The 12,050-nt window shown below is 41.9% G+C and overlaps 1 long non-coding RNA gene across 2 annotated transcripts; it reads right to left on the minus strand.

Annotated features, from left to right (window-relative positions):
* Positions 1–7,631: 7,631 nt before the first annotated feature.
* Positions 7,632–9,536, minus strand: LOC129620622 (uncharacterized). Of its 2 annotated transcripts, none has more exons than XR_008698611.1 (3): positions 9,394–9,536; positions 8,738–8,934; positions 7,632–8,372 (listed from the first exon to the last, which is right to left on the minus strand). It is a non-coding gene; the product is annotated as an uncharacterized LOC129620622 (long non-coding RNA). The 2 variants fall into 2 exon arrangements; XR_008698612.1 differs by having other exon boundaries at positions 9,352–9,440.
* Positions 9,537–12,050: the final 2,514 nt, after the last annotated feature.

Consider the following 12,050-nt stretch of genomic DNA (forward strand, 5'->3'; position numbering starts at 1 on the left):
CGTGAAGAACTTATCCTCTGCTGAGTTTTGAATGTATCCTTCTTTTGTTTTTGTTTTTACCACATTTGTATTCATCCTTTCAAATATATTATTTAGTGTTTTACTTTTATGTAGCTGGAATTGTACTAAGTATATTCCTGTGTCCTGTTTATTTCATCCCAAGCTGTGTTGACAAGAGTAGCTGTTGCTCACTCATTTTAACTCTAGAATAGCTTTCCATTTTATGGATTTTCCAAACTTATTCCTTTCTCTGATGATGGACATTTGATGTGTTACCAGTTTTAGGCTACTATGAATTATGCTGCTATAAACTGGAGAAGGCAATGGCAACCCATTCCAGTACTCTTGCCTGGGAAATCCCATGGACAGAGGAGCCTGATAGGCTAAAGTCCATGGGGTTGCGGAGAGTCGGACACAACTGAGCAACTTCACTTTCACTTTTCACCTTCATGCATTGGAGAAGGAAATGGCAACCCACTCCAGTGTTTTGCCTGGAGAATCCCAGGGACGGGGGAGCCTGGTGGGCTGCCATCTATGGGGTCGCACAGAGTCAGACACGACTGAAGTGACTTGGCAGCAGCAGTAGCTGCTATAAACATTCTTGTTTCTATCTCTTTGTGCGCATTACCATCCCAACTGTGTTCCAGAGAGTGGAAGGAGGACAGGGAAGAAAGAACTTGTGCCCTTCCTTCAGTGCACGTATATTGCTTCTGGTTGTATCCTATTGGCCAACATGTAGTCAGGTGGCCACATTTACCTTCAGAGGAAGCTGGGAAGTGTAGTTCCTTATTTGGAATGGCCATATCCCCAGGAAAAAATTTCAGAAGAAAGAGAGAATGGTTATTGAGAGTCTTCTGCCTGTCTCTGCCTGTATTCCATGTGTATTTGGAAAAATGTGGAAAGAGTCTAATTGTTGAGTACTGTGTTCTGATAATGTTCATTAGGTCAGGCTTTTCACTGTTTAAATCTTCAAGATTTTTGGTCTGTACATTACTGAGAAAATATGACATTTTCCGCTATGATGGTGAACTAAGATATTTCTCTTGGTAGTTCTATCAAGTTGATTTACTTACTTTGAGGCTATCTGATTAGGAACACACAAGTATGTAATGTATTTTCCTGCCAAATTGGACATTTATTCATATACAGTGACCCTCTTTGTCTCTAGTGATTACTTTTTTTTCCTGGAAATCTGTTTTGTCTACTATATATGCATAGCTACTCCAGATTTTGTCATTACTTACCTTGAATATAATTATTCATTTAAAAATTATAAAAAGTATTGTATTTTAGTTTTTTGTATCTTCACATAGGTAGGTTTTATTCCAGTCTGACCATCTTTTTAATTTAAACTTAGGGAGGTTAGTCTGTATACAGTGAGTAAATTTAATGCTGTATTTGGATTAATTTTGACAATATTTTATGCTTCCTAGTTTCAACTTTTTCTGTGTATCTCCTTTTTTTCTCTTTGTTGCGTTATTTTACTAAGGTTTATATCCCTAGAAATTTTAATATTCATACTAACTCAATAAAGTCTCAAGTTATCAATGTTTTCCCCCGTCTCTAGAAAAAATGAGCGTGATAACTCCTATCACACTTTCCACCTTGTATGTAGCTTCCTGGTATATTTGGTCTCTTGTAAGTTACAAATTAGACATTATTGTTAACAGAAATCTAAGTTGACAGTTAATTTTTCTCAGCCTTTGAATATATTATTCCATTTTTTTCTGTCTTCTTTGTTGTTTTTGAGAGCTCAGATGTCAGATCAGTCTAACTATTGTTCTTTTATAAGTAATCTGCTGTTTTTCCTCAATTGATTAAAATACATCATGATATAAGAGCCTCTGTTTGACATGGGTGTTCTGAAGTTTAAGAACAATACATCTAGGTTTTTTTATTTTGTCTCTTAATTTACCTTGTTTGGGATTCACAGGGCTTCTTGAATATTGAGATATATATCATTTGTTATTTCTGAGCGATTCTTATCTTTTTTTTTTTTAAATATCATCTCTTCCTTATTCTCCTTGTTATCTTCTTCAGGAACCCTCATTATACTTTTTCACTTTATCCTTCATCTGTCTGAACCTCTTCCCAAATTTTTCATCTCTTTATTTTACTGTGCTGATTCTTGTGTAATCTTTTTTCAGGTTTATATTGCAGTTCCTAAATTCTCACTTTTACCATGTCTAACCTGCTTTCAAAATCACCAAGTTTCTAATGTTAATTATGTTTCTTGTGTTTCTGGCAGCTGTATTTTTTTAATTTCACCTAATTAAATATAATAATCTTATTCCTAAGCATCATTTTGAATTATTTTTTCCATCTTTAAACATTTTAAATGTATTTATTTTGCACTCTCTATCTTACAATTTCTGTATCTGCTGTCTTTTTCATGTCTATATTTGCAGTTTCTGGGTTTGCTTGTTTCTGCAAACTCTAGCTCACACTGGCTTGTTTCCCTGTGTGTTCTGTGATTTTGTTTTGTTTATGATTACTGTGAGCACATTCAAGCTTTGTGGGAATTATTTGAAGCTTGAATTTAAATACATTCCTTCTGAAAGGATTAGGACAATTTCTACCAAAGGCTTGGAATAGCTATATCCCAAGATAATTTTAACCTAAACTTTCAACCTGAGATATTTTTGGAAGTGTAAATGCAAATTCTTGCCCCAAATCTTTGTGAGGGATGCTTGTGCGGTTAGAAATTCTCAGGGGAAAGCTCCCCTCTCCACCTCCAGCCCCATATGTTTTTCTCTACTAATAGTCAAGGCTAAAACAAATAATCATGTCTATCATCTCCCTGTGAAAGATGATTCCTCCCTGCCAGTTTACTACTGAGGGTCTGGTCTTTTCAATGTTTTGGCTTTACTGGGTGGAGAAGGTGGGCTCCAATCCAACCTCCCACCATGCTGGGAGGATCCCCGCCCACACCCATTAAAACCCAAGTTTCAGGCCATTGGGCATTAACAGATGCCACAGACAAGTGCTTCAGTGCTCTCTTGCCTCTTAGAATTGTGTATTCTTATTTTGATTCAAATGTTTGAGGATTTCTCTTGCGCTTTTTTATAGGCTCAGCCATGACCTTAAAATAATTTTTCAGGTATTTATATACTATGTCTTAGATGTTCTGTACTGGATACCTTGTCTACCATATTGCTGAATATGCAAGTCTTCCATATTATTCTTTAGTTTGAATACTTAGAATTTAATTAGAATGCTCCTTTGTAACAAAACAAAAATTCTTAGAGTTATAGTCTCCCAGGAATGGCTTAACATGACCTTCAAATGCTTTTAAGTGGTCTGGTTCAACAGGTCATTGCTTACCCTTGTAGGTAATCTAACTGCCTAAATCAAGAAAGGTAAAACTGTGCTCTCTCTCTCTCCAGATAACTTTTAAATATTGGTGTTAGGGACAGTGTAAGGTAACCCTCTGCTGCTGCTGCTGCGTCGCTTTAGTTGTGTCCGACTCTGTGCGACCCCATAGATGGCAGCCCACCAGGCTTCCCCGTCCCTGGGATTCTCCAGGCAAGAACACCGGAGTGGGTTGCCATTTCCTTCTCCAATGCATGAAAGTGAAAAGTGAAAGTGAAGTCGCTCAGTCGTGTCCGACTCTAGCGACCCCATGGACTGCAGCCTACCAGGCTCCTCTGTCCATGGGATTTTCTAGGCAAAAGTACTGGAGTGGGGTGCCATTGCCTTCTCCGAGGTAACCCTCATGTACCTTCAAATATCCACTTTGTGGTATTCCCATCTTTGTGTAATCCTCTTCTATTGAATGTGGACAGGATATATGACTTGCTTCTCACCAGCAGTATACAGCAGGTGACAAGCTGTACCCAGTTACATTAAATTGGAATGGCTGTTTTGGAAGACTCATTTCCTTGTTGGCTTTGAAGAAGCAAGCTGCCGTGTTGTGAGCTGCCTAGGGAAAGGGCCATGTGGCAGAAGTTGAGATAAGCATCTAGCCACCAACCAACCAGAAACAGAGGCTCTCAGCCTGGCATCTAGTTGGCCCTCAGCATCCTGGCAGGAATTAGATGCTGCCAACAACCACATGAGTGTAGAAGTAAATCCTCCTCCAGCCCTTGCTGAGATGAGATCCAGTCCTGGCTGACACTTGGATTGCAGCTCTGTGAAAGATCTTGAAACAGAGAATCCAGCTAAACCATGCTCAGAAGCCTGACCTTCAGAAACTGTGAGATAATGTGTTTTGTTTTAAACTGTTCAGTTTGTTCAAATTTGCTAGGCAGCAATAGATAACTAATAGAATTGGTGACGGAGAAGGCAATGGCACCCCACTCCAGTATTTTTGCCTGGAAAATCCCATGGATGGAGGAGCCTGGTAGGCTGCAGTCTATGAGGTCGCTAAGAGTTGGACTTTCACTTTTCACTTTCATGCATTGGAGAAGGAAATGGCAACCCACTCCAGTACTCTTGCCTGGAGAATCCCAGGGACAGAGGAGCCTAGTGGGCTGCCGTCTATGGGGTCGCACAGAGTCAGACATGACTGAAGCAACTTAGCAGCAGCAGCAGAATTGGTGATGTGTGTGTTAAGTTGCATTAGTCGTGTCCAACTCTTTGCAACCCTACAGACTGTAGTCCGCCAGGCTCTTCTGTCCATGGGATTCTTCAGGCAAGAATACTGGAGTGGCTTGCCAGGCTCTCCTCCAGAGGATCTTCCCAACTCAGGGATCGAACCTGGGTCTCTTAACGTCTCCTGCATTGGCAGGCATATTCCTTACCACTGACACCATCTGGAAAGCCCAATTGGTAATGGCTATCTTGAAAAATATTCTAGAGCTGAGTTTAGTATTACCAGGAGAGAGTATATTAATCAATTGGTGATGTGGGCTGGGATGAAAAAAATCAAGAAGACAACATTTGTCAAGTTGGCTTAAGCTATCGAAGGTATATACAGAGTGATTTTAGTTTCCCTTCCAAGCAGTTCAGATCACCAGCACCTTGGGGATCCAACGTGGCCTACAGGCCACAATTCATTAGCCAGAATTTCCTAAAACTTCTTTAGCTAACACAAATCCAGTAGGGACCCCACTTGGCTGTGACAACCGTAACTCTCACCAGATATCGTGTTAGCAGTAACCATAATTAAAGCTGAATGTAATTAATTATGTCATTCTGACCTGATTTTAATTAATCTACATTGGGGCAAATAAAAGATGACAGACAAAAATAATTTGAAATAAAGACTCTGTGTAGATTTAATTAATATTTGAGCTACATCCAATACGCACATCAAATGAGGATCCTCTTGACTCATGATTGTTATTAGTTGAAAAAGCATTGAAACCCTCAAATGTGGACTTTTAAGCAGGAAGCAGTGAATTTTTAAAAGGTAGATGCACCTGACTTGAAGACCTATAGCATTATCTCTTTCTTACCACCTCTCTTTTGTGTATCAGTGGCAAAAAGAAAGAAACACAGTTTCCCCTTTGTTAAGAAGATAGCTTTTTCAAGACTGTACCTCTCTAATCAGAAGATAGTGTTTTCCCAGGTACTCAGTCAGAGGGAGCTGTTGCTCATTAATAGTTATCAAGCTGAGAGCTTGTATTACCAAGATGTCTTTTGGTGACCTTTCTATGATTATTGCTCACCTGCAATTTTTATAAAATGCCTCTGCCACTTCTGGAAACTTTTTCAAAGTGAATATTTCTTAATGTGGGATATTTTAAAATAGGGCTTAAACAAAATACCAACTGCTTAGCACATAACAGGTGTTTAAAATGCTTAAAAACAATTATTGGGTGATGATGAAAGAAAGAACTGAAGTTAGTCTTATACTGGCGATTGAGCACTTTCAGCATTTGGGGTACCATGTTAAGATACACACACAGACACATTTTTTTCCCCCTTTACACATTCACTTTATTCCTGCCAGCTATTTATTTTCCTCCTTATTATAAATGAGTAAACAAGCTTAAGTAACTTGTCCTAATTTTGCAGCAGGGATATGAACTGAAATGATTTGACCATAAAACCTGTTCTGTTTCCATTAAGGCACATTGTCCCCCAGAAATTAACCTAAAAAGTATTTTCATAACTCAAATGCTTTCAGTTATCTGCCTACATCCTTGCTGACGCATTAACATAGCTAATAAGGAATAGACTGTTCCTGCTAACTCTGACATTGATAAAGAACCTGCCTGCCAATGAAGGTTAGACGTCAGAGATGCCAGTTCAATCCCAGGATCAGGAAGATCCCCTGGAGGAGAGGATGGCAACACACTCTGGTATTCTAGCCCAGAGAAGCCCATGGACAGAGAAGCTTGGCAGGCTGCATTCCAAGGGATTGCAGAGCCTGACATGACTGAAGCAACTTAGCACCTGCTCACGCCAGCTCTGACAGTAGATGACACAGGGCAGAAATACTTCTGTCTCATATCTGTCCCTTTGGTCCTGGTCGCATCTTGGCCCTGCTGGAAATTCCTATTTGGAGCATCAGTTGCAGAGGGCCCAGTGCTTAGAAACCAGGCCTCCTTGCTTTTGCTCAAGAATACCAAATTACCTATGCCTGGAGATTTGCTCCCCGAAGTGGAGACTGGTCAGCTGTGTGATTGCCTTACTAGGTTGGCCCTTAACCTACAGTGATCAAAGGAAAGAAACCTGGTGCCACATCTGTAGAGCTTAGGAGATGAAACATACATACTACTTATTTCTTCATTCAATGGCTGTCTACTGAGTACCTATTAAATGCAAGGAACTGTGTTAGGTGCTCAGGAGAGAAGAGATGAATAAAACAGAATGAATGAGAGTCTTTTTGAAGTCAGTTGTCTTCTAGGAAGGAACCAGTTGAGCTGTGTAATGATTTGTAGACAAGAAAGGCCTGAAAGACCCTCCAGTGCCTGAGCCACACTCATGCAGGGCAAGTATGGTGGTCCTGTCGCCTGGGGTGAAGGTAAGAGAAGACACCTAACAGCCAAGAGGCAGGGCAGTGAAGGTCTAGGAGCTGCATCCCAGTTTGCCACCATCTTGCCATATGATGCTGGACAAGTCCCCTCACCCATCTGGTCTCCAGTCCTTCTGCGTTCTCAGTGACAATCTACAGTCCTTTTCCCTTCTGTCTGGCAGAGATCCCAAATCTGGGGCCTGCTTCTGGCCCTACTGGCCACTGGCCCAGCTTTTGTGCCCACTTCTCCAGGCAGGGCTGGGCCAAATATAGGGGCATGGCTGAATGTTTGGTCTAATGAAAAGCAGCTGATGGTGAGCAGAGCACCAAGACTGGCTCATTCCCTTTCAAGTCATGTCAAGTGAAAAAGCTCATGCTCAGGAAACTTCAGAGTAGTTTCATGGCATACCAAAGAGTGCTTGGAGATGGCTGAAGAAAGCTGGGGATAGCTTACCATGTCTGGCTGCCAGGTGCCAGCTGCCAAGTCTAGGGTTTCACATCTGCGCTGGATTGCCTGAGCTTGGCTGTGGGCCCTGGTGTGGAAGACTGTCTCCGTGCCTAGGAGGAGCTGTGTGCAAACAATGGATCAGTGTCATGGTAGTTGGCAGGAGGGAGCAGGGCCACCTCCAAGGAGAATACCAACAAGCTGGCACAAATGGGCCTAACCCACAGTCAAGAAAAGCTTTGAAAATCAGAGGGTTCAGAGATCAGAGAAGGGAACTTTGAATTGTGTCCCAGTTTCAACTTCCATTTAATTCAACAAATAGTTTTTGACAGTCAGCTATATGTCAGAACCTTTACAGGCATGTGGGATTTGTCAGTAGAGAAAACAAAGATTCCAACCCTTTGGAAGTTTACATTCCACAGGAAGAGATAAGTGACAAACAATAAATGTAATAAATAAAGAGCTTTTATAGTATACCAGAAGATAAGTACTTTAGAAACCAAGAAAGGTAAGTGTAGTCGCAGTATTATCCTTTCTTGACTTTCCTTTTGTAACCAGTGGTTACTTCCAAATGGAGTCTTTCAGGAAGCTTCAACACTTAAGACATGGAATTTGGAGTGGGACCCGGTACAGTGTGCAAATTTATGCAGGGCACATCCAGAACATTCAAAAAAATGTCGAGGATCACTCCAAGGTAGAGGCTTGTCTTCAGTCAGTTCAGTTCAGTTGCTCAGTTGTGTCCGACTCTTTGCGACATGGACTGCAGCATGCCAGGCTTGTCTTCAGAAATCTCCCCAAACATATTTGCTGAAGCTTGGTCCGCCATTGCCTGCAAAGCTGGGTCTTAGCCACTGTACCAACACACCCCCTCCTAGGACATGGGAGAACTGAGGGTGATGGTGATGGGTAACCACAATTGTCACGTGAGTCAGGGCTGTTTTAGAGACAGACTTCCAAATTTTCCTCATTCTTCTAGCTTTCTGAGTTAGGGAGCTATCTGCAAAGAGTTTTCTGTCTTGTGAACTGCAGGGAAGTAAACATGAAAATGAGAAAAGGAGATGGAGATTTTTTAAACTGATAGTTCCTAAGACTGGTATTGCAAACACTTATTTGAAGAACATAAAACCCAAATTTGAATAAGAGTCTTAAATTCTAATATTGAATTTGCACTTCAAATCTCAGATGCATTGCCCCTGGGGATGCCTCACAGAATCTTACTGAAAAATATTGAAGATTTAAATAAAATAAATGGTTTATAATGGTGGGTTGGTGAGGGATGAGGGTGGGGAGATTCTTAGCAGACCTCCAGGCACAGAAAGGTCATTGTTCTGAACGCCCCTCCCCAGCCTGCCCATCCTGTTGCGGCTCGTGCCGCAGTGCTACCTCACCAGTCGCTGAGTGCAGGGAACGATGGGAGTGACGTGGTGCCCGTCTTGTGGATGGTGAGGAAGATCCAGATCCTGCAGAAGAGGAATGATGGAGATGCTTGGGGGTGAAGTAGGAAGAAATGGAGGTCTCACTGTGGTGATAGTGATAGGAACCAGAGACAGGAGCCATGCATCTCATTTCTGTTAACCTGTTGATCCTTCAAAAAAGAAAAAACCATGGATGTCTGAAAAGTTAGAAGTGGATCTTTCCTGAACAGAAAGAATAAAAACAGAACTGTAACATCCAGCAAAAAAAAAGTCAACAATGTGGATGAGAGCGTGTCCGAGCCTAGCATGGCACAGATCGTTAGTAGCTTGTGTCCAGCACTAAGAAGGTCTGGCTGCTGAGGACAAAAGCCTGGTCTTGAGAGAGAGGTGAAAAAGCATGGGGTCAGGGTCACAAAAGAGTCAGACATGACTTAGCCACTAAACGACCACCAAACAGGAAAGTCAGAGCCCTTTCTGCCATAGCTGGCCCCTTCAGTCAGGGACGCTGAGCAAGAAAAGTCTGAAGTCAGAGTCTTAGAAAGCCAGGTCCCAGGGCCCGAAAACCAGCAGGCCCAGGAGCTTCTCACCGGAACCGCACCCAGTATTCATCATGGAGGGTTTTCACTCACTCAAGTAGATGGAAAAGAATCCAGGCCCCTCCTCAATGTAACTACATCTACAGGACAGAGGGTTTAAGTGATGGGAAGGGTTGAGGTAGTTAGCCAGGCCCCAGGCTTGTCCGATTGAGAGATTTGTTCTCAGCAGCTGCTCTGGTTTAGGTTTCTAGGAGAAGTCTTTGTTTTTGATTAATGAAAAGGGAAACTCCTGGTCAAAAGAGTCTCGAACCTCGTGTAGCAAGTCCCATTCTCCATCAGGGTTCTATGGGCGGTCACTGTTCCAAGGAGATGAAACAGCAAGCAGAGTTTTGGCCCCATCCTCCTGCAGCAGGAGTGGTGACAGCTGGGAGGAGAGCCATGGTGCTGGTAGGCTGAATGGTAGCCTGACACATAACTTTATAGACAGTGGCCAGCTTTGGCTTGCGGCCTAGGGCAGAAAATTTGGACAGTGAGGCAGCCCAACCTGGCCACAAATGCTGGCTCTCTCGTTTCCTTGCTTTTCACTCCCACTTTTTTGTTTTTTTGTTGAAAGTATTTCGATTACCACTGAGGAGTCAGGAAGTTAAAGTTTTACCTGTACACCTGCTTCCCAGTGGAAAACACTGTTAAAATTTGGTGTTTATCTTTTCCTATGGCAATGTCAGTTACTATGACTCCAGCTGTCTGTACGGATTATGTAGATCATGATTTTGAGCTTTTACACACAAATGGAAGCTTTCTGTGAAGAATGCCTGAAATTCTCTTTTGCTGTGTGTGTATCCCTCCATGCCCCTACGTATAGAAATATCTCCTTTGGAAAACTGTGTTGTGTTCCATGCTGAGTGCAGATCATAATACATTTGGTAAGATCTCTACTAATGGTTATTTTAGTATTTCCTTTTTCTCTCTTTTTGCTGTTAAACACCATGCTGCAAAAAATCCTTCTCTCTCTCTCTGTATATATGTATCTACATCTGCTGAGTATTTCTATAAGATACATTCCTAGAAGTAGACTTGCTGTGTTAATGATTACGCACACTTAAAATGATGATTATATTGGCAGATTTCTCTGAGTGAAAGTTGGACCAATTGGTATGGTCACTAATAAAGAACAAGTGGCCTTTGCCATCCACCTTCCCCTGTATTTTACTGTAGCTATTCACGCTATGTGGCAAATATGCAGCCCACACTTAGTGCTGATTAGATATGAGCGCTCTATGTGCTCGTTACCCTTGTCACAGGAACTTCCTGTCACTCCAGCTCACTGTTGCAACAGCTTCAGATCCACAACCATCCAGAACATTCTGCCTCAATGGTAACCATTATGTGCAAAGCCTGAGGCTGCACTTGTTCGCAGGACAGCTGCTATTGCATAATTTTACACCCCAATTTTATGCCAGAGAAACTATAGGCAATATAACTTTTCTTCTTTATCTACGGTAATGCCTGATAACTATCTTGGAAACTTTTTCTTTTCTTGTTTGTCTCCAGGTGTGGCCAACATTGCAAGATCCTCTTTATAATGCAACACTTAACATTTACATTTTTCTTGGACAAGACAGAAGGCTAGTGATCCGAGGCAAGAGTTTGCTAGCTCAGATCTCTCTGAGTTGCCCTCAGGAATGGGGCAAGGGTTTAAGGAGAGGTTGCAAGTGCCTACCATTTCTCTTTCATAATGAAGAAAGTTACAGGAGCCTCTCTCCCATCCCCAGGAATGAAAAGAAGACTAGCTGGACCTTTTCCATCTAAATGGATAAAGGAGAGTCCAGTGCCCCTCCCCCATCTCCTCTTCAACATATGCAGCATTCTTTTATCTATGATGTATTGGTTTACAATTAAGATTTACTTTTTCAGAAAATGTTCCAATGATTTAAGTTTTTTAAAAAAATGATTGGTGAAACATGAAAAAGAAGCCAGCCTTCAGCCTTGCTCCCTGTTTCAGCTCTAGCCCATCTTAGGTCTGGTCCGACATAACATTGGGAGCTTTGACTCCACCAGCTACTCTTCTCTGGAAATTATCTTCAGTGCTCACTACAGTAAACTGACCATCGACCTGCCCTTCAGCCTTTCAGTGTTGCTCTCAGAAACTCCTGTGGAGGCCTACTGGCCTACTCCTATGTATCTGGAAGGTTCTCCTCCCCTGTTTGGCACCTCACTTCTCTGTCCAGCCTCCCTCTTTACTCTTAGCATGTCATGTCACTGTATGGCTTACTTAAATCCTGTCTTGGCAATTGATGCTACCACTAATTCTTCCCCTCTTTGGATCCTAGTTTGTGTCCCCAGAGTTCTGGGAGTTGCTCTGGGCCTTGAACCAGTCCAGTCTGTTGGCCCCATAGCCAGCTCACCTCTTTAACTTAACTGACATTTGAAGAATTCCATTCTCCCTAGAAGTAGAGAAATGAATGAGCTTCCAGAGAACAAACTTCAGGTTCTGTATTTAATCCAGCCACAGACTAATTTAGCTAGCATAGCTTAAAAGGTATTCATACCCAGTCTCTAATTCAGGAAGGGCTTACATACACACACACACACACACACACACACACACATATATATATATAAATCTAAAGTGCTATGATGGGTCACCAACAATTTCACTGAGAGTCTCAAGTTCTTAAAGTCAATGAGAACAGTATTTGTTTTTGTTTTTGGTAAATATTTAAAATGATTTCTGAGTGTGGAACAGACCA

This window comes from Bubalus kerabau, chromosome 10 (assembly GCF_029407905.1).
Source record: "Bubalus kerabau isolate K-KA32 ecotype Philippines breed swamp buffalo chromosome 10, PCC_UOA_SB_1v2, whole genome shotgun sequence".
NCBI classification, from domain to species: domain Eukaryota; kingdom Metazoa; phylum Chordata; class Mammalia; order Artiodactyla; family Bovidae; genus Bubalus; species Bubalus kerabau.